The following is a 10762-nucleotide window of genomic DNA, read 5'->3' as shown; positions in this document are numbered from 1 at the left end:
CGCCGGCGGCCATCTTACGCAAGGGAGGCGTCGCCCGCCGCTGTCAATGGGAAAGCCGGCGATGGGCGTCATCAACACGTCACCACTTCACCTCCCCCCTCCCCACGAAGAAACGGGACACGGGGATTGGGCCAAAGCGGGAAACTCTTCCCTGTGTAAGATGGCCGACAGGAACGCGTACACCGCGGCAGCGCTACGGACCCCGCCCCCTCCTCCCCGTCTCCCCCCCCCCGCCATTATCCTCCACGCTACCGCTATAGGCGCTGCGCGAGACGCCGCGTGATAAAAATGTTTTATTATTAATCAGGGCGCAACCTCTGTCTGTGACGTAACAAACATAATTGTTGGGGGCGGTGTCAGCTGACGTCACTGGCAGGTATCGAATTTCTAACCACGTCACATCCGCGCGTCACATCCGCGCGTCACATCCGCGCGTCACATCCGCGCGTCACATCCGGCGATGACGTTGCAATCATCACAGGCTAAATACACGTGACGCTCGCACGTGACGCTCACACTCCAACTGGCTCCTCGCTGGCAACACGCGTGGTCAAGATGTTGCTGCTGCATGGGGTCAAGGCGTTTGTCATGTTGACCTTGATTCACATTACCGGATTGGTCGATTATAAAGGAGACAGTGCCAACTACCCGACCCCGACTCCATTGTGCACAAAGCCCTACATAGACCCGCTGCCATGCGTTGTGTCACGGCTGATGGGCATTGCGATAGTGATGATGGCTGTGATCCAGATATTCCTGTGGCGTCGTTGGAGCTGTAACCTATCCGACGCCGAGCGTTACAGCGCCATGCTGTGCGAGGACAACGTGAAGCTGCGTCAAAGAACAAGCACGGTGGAAGACGACAACGCCACTCTGAGGGTGAGGGAGGCGGCGACGCGTAAGGACAATGAGGCGTTGCGTCGAGAGATGCTGCTTCAGGAGAGGGCGATGGTGCTGCATCCACAGATGCTGCATGAGGAGAGCCGGCTCGTAGAGAAGGAGAATCAACGGCTGCGTCATGAGAACGAGAAGCTGATTCGCGCCGCAGCCGTCAACGTCAGCACCTCCACCAATGTCACGGACACTCCCAACGCCGCGAACGCCAACACCAACAACCCCATCACCACGACGCCAACACCGCCGCCACTAATGCCATTGCCAAGACGAATCAACTTTCATTTTTATGGCTCAGAAACCTCTTTCATTCAACTATTTCATTTTAAAAGTTAAAAAGCCCGAATTAAAACATCACACAAAGGCAAAAGACAAAGAACCCCCGCATAGCCTTCACAGACTGTTTGGACATGGGCTGTTAGCAAGGACGTATAACCTACACGACCACTCCTCACACAAAGACAAAGATCCCCCGTTTTGCCTTAACAGACTGTAGGGGCAAGTGCTGTTAGCGAGCACCTATGAAGGCCGAAATGGTACACGAGTGGGTGGGTGGCCAGGACCACGCCCGACTGCCTTTGTCTCCCCAGTGGCGATGTTTACACCGCACCAGGTACTCATTTGAGGATGAGTCGACCTAGGGGAGGCCCGGGACCGGTTCAGATAATCGTCACTGGTGTTGGCCGTGAGCGGGAATTGAACCCGGGTCGCCAGGTTCATAGCGCAGCGCGCTAACAGCTACACTACTGCTCACACACACATGGACACACACACACGCAAGTGCCTGACTTACTAATGGGTTCTGTTCCTGAAGACCCTTCATAAGTCGAATGGTTCGTAAGTCGGGACGCGATAATTTACTGTATTTAAATGCACATACCTGTAAGTGTTATAAAATGTGTTATGGTTAAACAAAAAAGGGAAGCATTGTTAGGCATAAAAATAACAATAATTGTACATTTGCCTGTAACACTGTAAAAAATATACTGTATGGGGAATACAACTCAAAATAAAGTTACGTGAAAATAAATGAATCCGATTTGTTTTCGTTCGCTTGAGTCTAGTCACGTGGTAACACTGGTGGTATTGTGAGTAATGTATCACGTGGTAACACTGTGGGGGTATTGTGAGTAATGTATCACGTGGTAACACTGGGGGTGTATTGTGAGTAATGTATCACGTGGTAACACTGTGGGGGTATTGTGAGTAATGCATAACGTGGTAACACCTTGGGGGTATTGTGAGTAATGCATCACGTGGTAACACCGTGGGGGTATTGTGAGTAATGCATCACGTGGTAACACTGTGGGGGGCATTAACTCACTACTTATACCGTAAGGTCGATTTTGTCAATTCGGGAACGGAATGACATCGCGAGCTGAAAATAGTCGCGTTGACTTAGAAATTCCAGACAGCATAAGCTGTGTAAATTTCATGACGCCAGAGCTCAGCGTTCGAGAGTTTTTGCTGCTTCACAAAGATGCATTTTCTGCTTTATAATTAAGATTCTTTGGGTCTTTCGGTAAAGCCACGTAGATAGGTTAAAAGAAAATAACCTAAACTACGACGTTTCGTTCGCAACACAAGCGATCGTCATCAGGAGGAATAAAATAGGGTGAAAGCTGCTGAGGCAGACTGTTTTAAAGGTTTAAAATGGGTGTAGCCCAAGGGTCATAAACGAAGTTGGCTGAGCTAGTGATGTTAATGTGAGAAGTTAGCATGTTAATGTCAGATCGCAGAGCCGCGTCCACGTTGAGGGCGGCGCGCGGAGGTGGCTGTGTTGGTGTGAAAAATTGTAACCTGTTAATGTAAAATCGGAGAAGCGAAGCCACGGGGAAAATAAAAACTAACATTGGAAGGTGGCAGGATGGGAACAGAGCCAGTTATGACTTAAACTGGTTGATAACGACTTTTGTCAATGACTGTGTACATCGTTTCCTCAAACTCGGATAACCAAATCTTGAACCTAAAGCTTTCGTGACTGCAGGAATTCATATTCATAAAACCACGTAGATAGAACAAATAATAAAAATAACAATATTTTAATGTTATATCTACGTGGCTTTACCGAAAGACCCAAATAATAGGATAACTAACCTTCAATTCAAGATTTAACTTCCGTAGAATGAACGGCACACGATGTTATGCACGCAAAATGTCGCAGCCTGGTTCACTGCGGTTGTGCATTACGTGGGATGCTGCGACTCATTACTGTACAATCTAGATTTGAAGCAGTTGTTTCTTGCTGTGGTTGTTCCACCTGATGACGGACACTTGTGTTGCGCCCGAAACGTCGTGATTTAAGTTATTTTATACCTACGTGGCTTGACCGAAAGAACCAAAAAGAGCCATTACTGTACATGGCTGAGCCTTCAGTGCATCGCAAGTTGTTACTGGCCAGCATGACAAATGAGTTAAATAACCTCCACAATTCGTACAGCGTGGGCTCTAGACGGACATTAACTTAACACCAGTTCAACTTCCACTGGGTGAGGCTGGGGATGATTTCACAAGAAACGTGACACGAGATACAGCAACAAGTTGGCATGGGTATAAAAGTAACTTTATTTTCATTGTTGTTGTCATGGACAGAAACAAAAGACTTCCATAATTTCACTTGTTTCATAATTTCAGGTAAATGCGTAATTTAAAAAAAGACGAAATACACTGTAGAGCATGCACTAAAAAACTCCGCTGGAAAACCTCGAATTCGCAAATACTGTGCTGCGACACGCGAGGGTGCCGAGCCGACCCCAACACCGGCGCTCCCCAGCACGCGCTTCACAGTTTTAATCCCGGCCCAGGTGCTCCTCTTTTGTTTTCCTTCACCACGTGACAAAGGCAGCAGTGGGAAGTCAGCCAACTTTCAGTGTGAGAGCCGTCCACTCTGGAGGTGGTTTACGTAGGGATGTTCATCACCCACAGGATGCGTTATTGTGCAGTGTAACCCAGAGGAGATGTGTGAACACCCAGACGTAGTCAAACTACTGCACGTGTTTCGATGACGGGCTCTCCTCACGACATCACGACTCTCAGCATCCATGCATGGGAACCACACGGCACGGGGAAAGCACCAGACGTGAGGGACATGGGGTGACCAAGTGTGGAGAGGGGTACATGGGGGTGAAGAGGAGGTACATAGTGGAAGAGGGGAGGGGGGGGACAGGGGGTCTAGTGGCATTGCCCTGCATGACCTAACCCCCCCCTCACCGCAGCCACACAAGATGCGTTCCCTGAAACCATTATATATTTTAGCGCCAATGCAACACTGCAAGAGAGTGGACTGCCTAACTTTGAAAGTGACGTGCATATCTGTACAGCACAAACCAAATTGGAGCCAACCAATAGCTCTCCGAGTGTTTTCTAGTTGTCATTTCCTGGAGAAGCTCCCAGCACGTGCTGCAAAAAAAATCATACCTCGCGCTGAATGCCACACGGCACAACATAGAGACACGTCGGAGAGCTATGGTGCACAACTACATAAACCTACGCGGTAGAATGGAGCCCATGTTCATGGGCGTGGAGGGGGCACATGCGTGGTGTGGAGCAGTGGTGACTTCAGCCTCGGCCACATCGTATGGCGCAACAACACCATCGACTAGAACGACATGCATCCAACCGCCACCACACGCTCAATTCACTACCGCAGGTCACCATGACCACACAGCTATCGCCACCACTACAAGTCTACCGCGCAATCAACCACTACCAGTCAACTTCAGTTGACCGTTACACTACCGGAGTCAACCACTACCGCGGTCGACAGACGCCGCAGAGTTGTTCACTACCTGTGCCGCGTGCCGCTCAGCACGCGGCACGCTCAGCACGCGGCACGCTCAGCACGCGGCACGCTCAGCACGCGGCACGCTCAGCACGCGGCGAGACCCACGGCGTTCCCCGACACCCGGAGCGCTGTGCGAGAGAAGTGACGTCCGTCCACTGCAGTACCAGGGCGCGGCGCAGTGCGGCGCTTGTTTTGACCATACTTCACCACGCTGGTACCAGAGCGGGTCTGTGAATGCGGGCGAGTGAAGGCTCGAGTTCCGTACAGTGCTGACACACACGCAATTTGCAGGTTAATTGAATGCAAGTACACCGTCGAAACTGATAGCAAGAGGAAATTATATACCGAGCCAGTGGTAGAAATTCTTCATTTCGAGGGCGGCGAGCGGTGACTCGCATATGACCACCGCTGTTGATTCGCCACAAAGTAGTGCACTGTTGACTTCATTCACACCGCACTGTAGTGTCACTGTACAATGCACGTAAGCCCAACCGTGCACGCGCAGACAGCGCTGTACACGCGTACCGTGCGAACATATCGTCAACAACATAACGTCAATAACACAACAACATAACGTCAATAACACAACAACATAACGTCAATAACACAACAACACAACGTCAATAACATAACGTCAATCACATAACGTCAATAACACAACATAACGTCAATAACATAACGTCAACAACATAACGTCAAAAGCATAACGTCAACAACATAACGTCAATAACATAACGTCAACAACATAACGTCAATAGCATAACGTCAATAACACAACATAACGTCAATAACACAACAACATAACGTCAACAACATAACGTCAATAACATAACGTCAACAACATAACGTCAATAGCATAACGTCAATAACACAACATAACGTCAATAACACAACAACATAACGTCAACAACATAACGTCAATAACATAACGTCAACAACATAACGTCAATAACATAACGTCAATAGCATAACGTCAATAACACAACATAACGTCAATAACATAACGTCAATAACATAACGTCAACAACATAACGTCAATAACATAACGTCAACAACATAACGTCAATAACATAACGTCAACAACATAACGTCAATAACGTCTTCATTCTGCTTCGCGGTTCACAGCATACAGAAGAAGTGCATCCGACAGCCACGACTCTACTGACGCCACCCACTCTCACCACTCTCACCAACCCGCACTGAGCAGGCGAGGTGAAGTATGGTCAAGTTAATAAACCCCACGGGGTGTGCAGAGGCCCTCGTCCAGCAGTGGACGCGTGGAGCACAAAGAGGAGGGGGTATGGGAGAGGAGGAGGAGCGGGCGCGACTTGTCCATCACCTGCCCCTTCTGGTAGACGACGTCTCCCCGCGACACGGCCATGGACGATGGCGCGAGCGAGCGAGCCCGCAAAGAGGCCCCCCAGGAGCTTTGAAACCTCGCAAGAGAAGCGCGCGACTGAAGGTGGTGGTGGTTGTTGTTGGCGGCGGTGGTGGTGGTGAAGCCAAGCCGGCCGGTTCCCTTACGTAACGAACACAGCAGCAGCAGCAAGGAGACACGCTGCTTTAGCTGGGTGTTGTTTATCGGAGCTTATCGAAGGCCGCCTCTCTCGCTGCCTCCGAGTGAAGGGAGCGCGCGCCCCATGTGCGCCCTGAACGCCGCCACCGCACACCTGCGACTCGCCGCCGGCGGCCATCTTACGCAAGGGAGGCGTCGCCCGCCGCTGTCAATGGGAAAGCCGGCGATGGGCGTCATCAACACGTCACCACTTCACCTCCCCCCTCCCCACGAAGAAACGGGACACGGGGATTGGGCCAAAGCGGGAAACTCTTCCCTGTGTAAGATGGCCGACAGGAACGCGTACACCGCGGCAGCGCTACGGACCCCGCCCCCTCCTCCCCGTCTCCCCCCCCCGCCATTATCCTCCACGCTACCGCTATAGGCGCTGCGCGAGACGCCGCGTGATAAAAATGTTTTATTATTAATCAGGGCGCAACCTCTGTCTGTGACGTAACAAACATAATTGTTGGGGGCGGTGTCAGCTGACGTCACTGGCAGGTATCGAATTTCTAACCACGTCACATCCGCGCATCACATCCGCGCGTCACATCCGCGCGTCACATCCGGCGATGACGTTGCAATCATCACAGGCTAAATACACGTGACGCTCGCACGTGACGCTCACACTCCAACTGGCTCCTCGCTGGCAACACGCGTGGTCAAGATGTTGCTGCTGCATGGGGTCAAGGCGTTTGTCATGTTGACCTTGATTCACATTACCGGATTGGTCGATTATAAAGGAGACAGTGCCAACTACCCGACCCCGACTCCATTGTGCACAAAGCCCTACATAGACCCGCTGCCATGCGTTGTGTCACGGCTGATGGGCATTGCGATAGTGATGATGGCTGTGATCCAGATATTCCTGTGGCGTCGTTGGAGCTGTAACCTATCCGACGCCGAGCGTTACAGCGCCATGCTGTGCGAGGACAACGTGAAGCTGCGTCAAAGAACAAGCACGGTGGAAGACGACAACGCCACTCTGAGGGTGAGGGAGGCGGCGACGCGTAAGGACAATGAGGCGTTGCGTCGAGAGATGCTGCTTCAGGAGAGGGCGATGGTGCTGCATCCACAGATGCTGCATGAGGAGAGCCGGCTCGTAGAGAAGGAGAATCAACGGCTGCGTCATGAGAACGAGAAGCTGATTCGCGCCGCAGCCGTCAACGTCAGCACCTCCACCAATGTCACGGACACTCCCAACGCCGCGAACGCCAACACCAACAACCCCATCACCACGACGCCAACACCGCCGCCACTAATGCCATTGCCAAGACGAATCAACTTTCATTTTTATGGCTCAGAAACCTCTTTCATTCAACTATTTCATTTTAAAAGTTAAAAAGCCCGAATTAAAACATCACACAAAGGCAAAAGACAAAGAACCCCCGCATAGCCTTCACAGACTGTTTGGACATGGGCTGTTAGCAAGGACGTATAACCTACACGACCACTCCTCACACAAAGACAAAGATCCCCCGTTTTGCCTTAACAGACTGTAGGGGCAAGTGCTGTTAGCGAGCACCTATGAAGGCCGAAATGGTACACGAGTGGGTGGGTGGCCAGGACCACGCCCGACTGCCTTTGTCTCCCCAGTGGCGATGTTTACACCGCACCAGGTACTCATTTGAGGATGAGTCGACCTAGGGGAGGCCCGGGACCGGTTCAGATAATCGTCACTGGTGTTGGCCGTGAGCGGGAATTGAACCCGGGTCGCCAGGTTCATAGCGCAGCGCGCTAACAGCTACACTACTGCTCACACACACATGGACACACACACACGCAAGTGCCTGACTTACTAATGGGTTCTGTTCCTGAAGACCCTTCATAAGTCGAATGGTTCGTAAGTCGGGACGCGATAATTTACTGTATTTAAATGCACATACCTGTAAGTGTTATAAAATGTGTTATGGTTAAACAAAAAAGGGAAGCATTGTTAGGCATAAAAATAACAATAATTGTACATTTGCCTGTAACACTGTAAAAAATATACTGTATGGGGAATACAACTCAAAATAAAGTTACGTGAAAATAAATGAATCCGATTTGTTTTCGTTCGCTTGAGTCTAGTCACGTGGTAACACTGGTGGTATTGTGAGTAATGTATCACGTGGTAACACTGTGGGGGTATTGTGAGTAATGTATCACGTGGTAACACTGGGGGTGTATTGTGAGTAATGTATCACGTGGTAACACTGTGGGGGTATTGTGAGTAATGCATAACGTGGTAACACCTTGGGGGTATTGTGAGTAATGCATCACGTGGTAACACCGTGGGGGTATTGTGAGTAATGCATCACGTGGTAACACTGTGGGGGGCATTAACTCACTACTTATACCGTAAGGTCGATTTTGTCAATTCGGGAACGGAATGACATCGCGAGCTGAAAATAGTCGCGTTGACTTAGAAATTCCAGACAGCATAAGCTGTGTAAATTTCATGACGCCAGAGCTCAGCGTTCGAGAGTTTTTGCTGCTTCACAAAGATGCATTTTCTGCTTTATAATTAAGATTCTTTGGGTCTTTCGGTAAAGCCACGTAGATAGGTTAAAAGAAAATAACCTAAACTACGACGTTTCGTTCGCAACACAAGCGATCGTCATCAGGAGGAATAAAATAGGGTGAAAGCTGCTGAGGCAGACTGTTTTAAAGGTTTAAAATGGGTGTAGCCCAAGGGTCATAAACGAAGTTGGCTGAGCTAGTGATGTTAATGTGAGAAGTTAGCATGTTAATGTCAGATCGCAGAGCCGCGTCCACGTTGAGGGCGGCGCGCGGAGGTGGCTGTGTTGGTGTGAAAAATTGTAACCTGTTAATGTAAAATCGGAGAAGCGAAGCCACGGGGAAAATAAAAACTAACATTGGAAGGTGGCAGGATGGGAACAGAGCCAGTTATGACTTAAACTGGTTGATAACGACTTTTGTCAATGACTGTGTACATCGTTTCCTCAAACTCGGATAACCAAATCTTGAACCTAAAGCTTTCGTGACTGCAGGAATTCATATTCATAAAACCACGTAGATAGAACAAATAATAAAAATAACAATATTTTAATGTTATATCTACGTGGCTTTACCGAAAGACCCAAATAATAGGATAACTAACCTTCAATTCAAGATTTAACTTCCGTAGAATGAACGGCACACGATGTTATGCACGCAAAATGTCGCAGCCTGGTTCACTGCGGTTGTGCATTACGTGGGATGCTGCGACTCATTACTGTACAATCTAGATTTGAAGCAGTTGTTTCTTGCTGTGGTTGTTCCACCTGATGACGGACACTTGTGTTGCGCCCGAAACGTCGTGATTTAAGTTATTTTATACCTACGTGGCTTGACCGAAAGAACCAAAAAGAGCCATTACTGTACATGGCTGAGCCTTCAGTGCATCGCAAGTTGTTACTGGCCAGCATGACAAATGAGTTAAATAACCTCCACAATTCGTACAGCGTGGGCTCTAGACGGACATTAACTTAACACGAGTTCAACTTCCACTGGGTGAGGCTGGGGATGATTTCACAAGAAACGTGACACGAGATACAGCAACAAGTTGGCATGGGTATAAAAGTAACTTTATTTTCATTGTTGTTGTCATGGACAGAAACAAAAGACTTCCATAATTTCACTTGTTTCATAATTTCAGGTAAATGCGTAATTTAAAAAAAGACGAAATACACTGTAGAGCATGCACTAAAAAACTCCGCTGGAAAACCTCGAATTCGCAAATACTGTGCTGCGACACGCGAGGGTGCCGAGCCGACCCCAACACCGGCGCTCCCCAGCACGCGCTTCACAGTTTTAATCCCGGCCCAGGTGCTCCTCTTTTGTTTTCCTTCACCACGTGACAAAGGCAGCAGTGGGAAGTCAGCCAACTTTCAGTGTGAGAGCCGTCCACTCTGGAGGTGGTTTACGTAGGGATGTTCATCACCCACAGGATGCGTTATTGTGCAGTGTAACCCAGAGGAGATGTGTGAACACCCAGACGTAGTCAAACTACTGCACGTGTTTCGATGACGGGCTCTCCTCACGACATCACGACTCTCAGCATCCATGCATGGGAACCACACGGCACGGGGAAAGCACCAGACGTGAGGGACATGGGGTGACCAAGTGTGGAGAGGGGTACATGGGGGTGAAGAGGAGGTACATAGTGGAAGAGGGGAGGGGGGGGACAGGGGGTCTAGTGGCATTGCCCTGCATGACCTAACCCCCCCCTCACCGCAGCCACACAAGATGCGTTCCCTGAAACCATTATATATTTTAGCGCCAATGCAACACTGCAAGAGAGTGGACTGCCTAACTTTGAAAGTGACGTGCATATCTGTACAGCACAAACCAAATTGGAGCCAACCAATAGCTCTCCGAGTGTTTTCTAGTTGTCATTTCCTGGAGAAGCTCCCAGCACGTGCTGCAAAAAAAATCATACCTCGCGCTGAATGCCACACGGCACAACATAGAGACACGTCGGAGAGCTATGGTGCACAACTACATAAACCTACGCGGTAGAATGGAGCCCATGTTCATGGGCGTGG

Source organism: Petromyzon marinus, unplaced genomic scaffold (assembly GCF_048934315.1).
Source record: "Petromyzon marinus isolate PM22_M1 ecotype Great Lakes invasive population unplaced genomic scaffold, UKy_Petmar_22M1.pri1.0 PM_Scaffold_133, whole genome shotgun sequence".
Lineage (NCBI taxonomy): Eukaryota > Metazoa > Chordata > Hyperoartia > Petromyzontiformes > Petromyzontidae > Petromyzon > Petromyzon marinus.
Note: the sequence above shows the minus strand (reverse complement) of the source record.